Source organism: Oncorhynchus clarkii, chromosome 20 (assembly GCF_045791955.1).
Source record: "Oncorhynchus clarkii lewisi isolate Uvic-CL-2024 chromosome 20, UVic_Ocla_1.0, whole genome shotgun sequence".
NCBI classification, from domain to species: Eukaryota; Metazoa; Chordata; class Actinopteri; order Salmoniformes; family Salmonidae; genus Oncorhynchus; species Oncorhynchus clarkii.
Genome location: NC_092166.1, coordinates 69,908,250 through 69,914,519, shown reverse-complemented (window position 1 = coordinate 69,914,519; position 6,270 = coordinate 69,908,250).

Here is a 6,270-nt window from a genome sequence, read left to right as displayed (position 1 = left end):
CAAAGAGGAAGTGGCGAAGAGAGAGGTTTTACTCCGCCCTAAATCGTCTACGAAAATAAGCCCACTAAGTGGAATTTTTTTTTTGTGGTGTCGTATTTGGTCAACAAAAAATATAATTGCTAATTTGCTACGTGAGGCTTATTTGATCGAATAGACGTTTCGTAATAGTTAGGTTGTTACAAATGCACTGATATAAGTGGGAATAAACGATTTATGGGAGTTATGCCTGTTGTCATAGAGATAGATAGAGGACTCATCGTGAATATAACCCGCTTTAGCATGGACATTGCTATTTAGGGCTTCCACCATTTTAAAGTAGTCAACTGGGTGGGTATTCCTATGAGTTGGGCGCAATCAGCCAATAAAGAAGAAGAAAATTGACTACTTTAAAATGGAGAAAGCCTAAATGGCGCTGCTCATGCTGTCACAGACGCTATAGTGGCACAGATACAAAGAGGAGTCCTCCCTCTCTATGGCCTGTTGTGCACACCCGTATCTGCCCTCTCATTGGCTAGAATGGTCCCACCTGATCTTGCCTCCTCCCGCCTGCCTTCCGTCTTGTAGGACATGTATTTCCATTGTTAGAGCGGTCACTTGACTATCTTTTCAATATAATAGACAATCTTTGCTATAGTCTAGCTAGCCTAAAGCTAATGCTTGGTGATATCAATCCTAAACAGCAGTGACATCTATTGGATATAGTTGTAAAAAGTAATTTTTGGGAAATATGCAAAAAGTAACACAAGGGGGCAGACATGTTACGTGGTGAGAATGTCACAGAATGAAAGGTGGCCTATCATCCAAATTGACATGCACAAAGCAGATGCTCCATATTCTGCAATGGTTTAAATACTCCATGAAAGTACAAAACACAGATGGTACCAAAATATCTTACTCAAAAACAGTTCTCAACAGCATGAACTAGAATTGGGTGCATAGGCATGTCTTGAATTTCAATATTGATTGGTTCCCTCACCATCAAGTGGTTGCATTCACTCCACATGTAACTGTTTAATAACTACAATCTTGTCGTTAAGGTTGGTTACTGCAGTGTATTAATCCATGGCTTATTCATACCAAGACAAAGATGAGAGAATCTTGATTGATACACTGTATACAATGAGGGTTTGGTCCATATAGAATAAGAATTCTAATTGTATGGTTTGGTCAATGGGCCTTCAATGTGGAGATAGGGTGCACACAAACAATATACAAGTTTGTTCTTGCTTAGTATTTTACACTTATTGAATTCAGTATTTAGCCAACCGCAACATTTTATCTGCTGCCTTTCTAAAGGGAGGCTGGTGGTCAATGGACTTTACCAATGAGAAATGTAACCACAGTCATACACAGCAAATGCTTTACTGTATTCGACCACTGCCCTACAGTGTCTTCAGAAAGTATTCTCACCCCTTGACTTTTTACACATTTTGTTGTGTTGCAGCCTGAATTTAAAATTAAGTTTAGATTGTTTTGTCACTGGCCTACACACATTACCCCATAATGTCAAAGTGGAATTATGTTTTTCAACATTTTTACAAATTAATAAAAAATGACAAGCTGAAATGTCTTGAGTCTGTAAGTATTCAACCCATTTGTTGTGGGAAGCCTAAATATGTGCTTAACAATTCACATAATATGTTGCATGGACTCACTGTGTGCAATAATAGTGTTTAACATTATTTTTTAATGACTACCTCTTTTCTGCACCCCACACGTACAATTATCTGTGAGATTCCTCAGTCCAGCAGTGAATTTCAAATACAGATTCAACCACAAAGACCAGGAAGGTTTTCCAATGTCCCGCAAAGAAGTTCATCTATTGGTTAAAAAAAGCAGACATTGATTATCCCTTTGAGCATGGTGAAGTTAATAATTACACTTTGGATGGTGTATCAATACACCCAGTCACTACAAAGATACAGGCATCCTTCCTAATTCAGTTGCCGGAAAGGAAGGGAAATAATCAGGGATTTCACAATGAGGCCAATGGTTACTAAAACAGTTACAGAGTTTAATGGCAGTGATAGGAGAAAACTGAGTATGGATATACAACGTTGTAGTTACTCCCCAATATTAACATAATTGACAGAGTGAAAAGAAGGAAGCCTGTACAGAAAAGTAATACTGAAGTAATACTGCAAAAAATGTGACAAAGCAGTTAACTTATTGTCCTGAATACAAAGTGTTATGTTTGGGACAAATCCAATACAGCACTTATTGAGTACCACTCAATATTTTAAAGCATAGTGGTGGCTGCATCATGTTATGGGTATGCTTGTAATCATTAAGGACTGAGGAGTTTTTCAGAATAAAAAATTAACTTAATGGAGCCACAGGCAAAATCCTAAAGGAAAACCTGGGTCCGTCTGCTTTCCACCAGACACTAGGAGATTAATTCACCTTTCAGCAGGACAATAACCTAAAACACAAGGCCAAATCTACACAGGAGTTGCTTACTAAGAATACAGTGAACGTTCCTGAGTGGCCAAGTTACAGTTTTGACATAAATTGGCTTGAAATCTATGGCAAGACTTGAAAATGGTTGTCGAGCAATGATTAACAACCAATTTTACAGAGCTTGAAGAATTTTAAAAATAATATTGGGCAAATGTTGTACAATCCAGGTGTGTAAAGCCCGTAGAGACTTACCCAGAAGGATTTACAGCTGTAATCGCTGCCAAAGGTGATTCTAACATGTATTGACTCAGGGGTGTGAATACTTATGTAAATGAAATATTTCTGTATTTCATTTTCAATAAATATGCAAACATTTCTAAAAACATGTTTTCTCTTTGTCATTATGGGGTATTGTATGTAGATGGGTGAGAAAACAATATATTTAGTCCATTTTGAATTCAGGCTGTAACACAACAAAATGTGGAATAAGTCAAGGGGTATGAATACTTTCTGAAGACACTCTATAGTGAACAGGAACAAAGTGACACTCATGGAACTATATTATGGTATACAGGGGTCCCAGTGTTTCAGAACTTCATGAAACAAATTGAAAGTACCTTTCATCTACTGTGAGCAATGGGAAGAAAAAAGTTTGTATCATAAACATAAACCGAATGGCTGGGTGTGCTGTTAAGATCACATAACTTGACATTTTGAGTTTTAAAGTGCAGTAAATGCATTTTGCACACACAAATAACATAATAATACAATTATATTTATGAACATTCTACAGCCTTTTGTATATTCTTGCCTGTCCTTTATCATGTGGTGTAGCACCTGCTAAACTGACAGTAGTATTTGCATGATAAAACATATACTGTAAGTTGTGTGATGTCCTGATTGCCTGTTGAACCTGCACCTGAGGGGTTAGAACCAAACTGCCAAGCATGGGAAATTACAGGGCAAATCACTGCCATACCATTGGCCCCAGTGCCATCTTGAGTCCAAAAGGAGGTGGGCAGATTGGTCCCTCACTTTTCACAAAGACGCAAAGGCGTGCTCTTTATGAAAGCTGGGGAAGTCTATAAAAATCAGCCTCTGATCTCCTCACCGGCAGTTTACCACTAAAACATTTTTATAATCAGCCTTTATTGTTCATTCCCTCCTTGTGGGAGATGCGCCCATGTTCATTTTTTAAAAGGGCAAATCAACCATAATTCAGTTTATAAACTGCTGCGGCGGGTGAGAATGCCTGGATGAATATTCATTAGCCTCCCTCAAGCTGCCACGCACTGTGATTCATTAGGCATATGTAAATATCACTCACTTTAATTGCCCCTAAACTGACTCAACATAATGTTGTCATTAGCAAATTATTACTTATTTGTGATACTAATGGTACAGTATGCTGTGCATGTTAAAAAACCCACATATATGATTGCAATTATAATCCCCTTTTTCAGGGCAGTTTGTTGTCCCATTGTCAGGGTGTTGAGGAGTCTGGCGTATTATGGACAGAGTTGGGGTGATGGTAATGAGTGAGTTAGGGAGGGAGGAAGGTGGGAGCTCTCGTCTGCTCTGTTGATGTGCCAACAATTAAACAAACTGGCACTTTGATGGGTTTAGGACACCGTTGATTTTCCTCTCCCTCCCTGCCCTCCCCTGACTTCCTCTCCCTGCCCTCCCCTCACACACGGCAGCAGCGCTCCTTCACCATCTCATCTATCCCTCTCCTTTGCAGTGATTACCAGGATTAGTATGGCTGACTGGCATTAGTAGAGCGGTGCTGTAGAGGTGAGGCTGGGGCAGCACACTGCATGGCTTGTGACTGTGGTGTAGCCTGCCTCTCACAACCTTCTTCATTTGCTGCAAACACAATATTTTGCTACTTTTACATCTTTCACAAGCGCATCAAGTCTTGTAAACCATCTTTCGTTTACTCCACTTTTTCATCAATAATTATCCATTTTTTTGTTCTCTTCTTTAAAATTGGAATTTTGAGAAAAATATAAACACAAACAAATCTTAACTGATAATAGATTCTGTGCTATATTTATTTTCTTAATTCCAGCTATTAGAATAACATATACATGTTTATTTCAGGTGTTGATAAATGCTTCTAATGTTTTCAAAACATTTGTGTGTCATATTTTACTTAAAAATATCAACAGTGCCTCTATACATTGCCACATTTTGCTACATTAGCAAATAATTACATTACATTTTTTATCAAAGAATGTCCGCATATTTCATTTTATAAATGTGGCTTATTAGGCTTTGTTTGTTATTGGTAATGAGATCAGAATTTGTGAATTCAGTTAACTGATTTACAAATATGAACAACTTTAACTTCAATTTCAGTCTTTATCTTGTAGATTCTGTAGATTATGCCCATTCCAATTCATCATTCTCAAAATTCTATCGCTACAGAAAGAACAATTTCCTACACCTAAATTTGGAACCAATTGGTGTTTCCTTTGTCAATATACTTAATGTTATAAACAAATTTATCCTCACCTATTTATTTGGTCAGTCATCAACAGACAAATTCTGCTTTAGTAACTAGGGATTTAATGATAATGAGAGTATTCATGATTAGTTGTTTTTGTTGTTGTTATAAAGACTGGTCTGAAAATGAGACTGTTTAGTAATCCAGGCATGTATCACAAGTTCATGGTGACAAAACCGTCTTTGACCCTAACAGATCCTTAACCTGAAACTGGTCCAGGTTCTTGTAATTCAGTTGGGAATATATTCAGGGGGAAATCATGAAAATGTATTTGATGAGGGTGATGCCACATAAAACATTTTTAACTTCCACTACCAACACTAATACTCCCTCCTACCCCTGTAACCAACAACCTCAAATCCCTAACTCTGGGCATCACAAACGTGCACATTTTTTACAACCCAGCAATTAAGCTGTTTGGAGTTTTTTATGGGGCCAGTTGCACTCGGCACAACAACCATGACAAAACGGGGGAACAAAAAAAAGAAGAGGGAAAGTAAGAAAGGGGAGAGGGAAACGGAGAAAAGGGAGAGAGAAAGGGAGAATGGGGAGAGGGAAAGGGAGAAAAGGGAGAGAGAAAGGGAGAATGGGAGAGGGAAAGGGAGAAAGGGGAGAAAAGGGAGAAAGGGGAGAAAGGGAGAATGGGGAGAGGGAAAGGGAGAAAGGGGAGAAAAGGGAGAAAGGGGAGAAAAGGGAGAATGGGGAGAAAAGGGAGAAAGGGGAGAAAGGGAGAAAGGGGAGAGGGAAAGGGGAGAAAGGGGAGAGGGAAAAGCGAGAAATGGGAGAGGGTAAGGGAGAAAGGGGAGAGGGTAAGGGAGAAAAGGGGAGAAAAGGGAAAAGGGGAGAAAAGGGAGAACGAGGAGAAAGGGGAGATGGAAAAGGAGAAAGGGGAGATGGAAACGGAGAACAGGGAGAGAGAAAGGGAGAATGGGGAGAGGGAAAGGGAGAAAGGGGAGAAAAGGGAGAAAGGGGAGAAAGGGAGAAAGGGGAGAGGGAAAGGGGAGAAAGGGGAGAGGGAAAGGGGAGAAAGGGGAGAGGGAAAAGCGAGAAATGGGAGAGGGAAAGGGAGAAAGGGGAGGAAAGGGATAAAGGGGCGAAAAGGGAGAAAGGGGAGAAAGGGGAGAGGGAAAGGGGAGAAAGGGGAGAGGGTAAGGGAGAAAGGGGAGAGGGTAAGGGAGAAATGGGAGAGGGAAAGGGAGAAAGGGGAGGAAAGGGATAAAGGGGCGAAAAGGGAGAAAGGGGAGAAAGGGGAGAGGGAAAGAGGAGAGGGTAAGGGGAGAGAGGGAAAAAGGAGAAAGGGGAGAGGGAAAGAGGAGAGGGTAAGGGGAGAGAGGGAAAGAGGAGAAAGGGGAGAGGGTAAG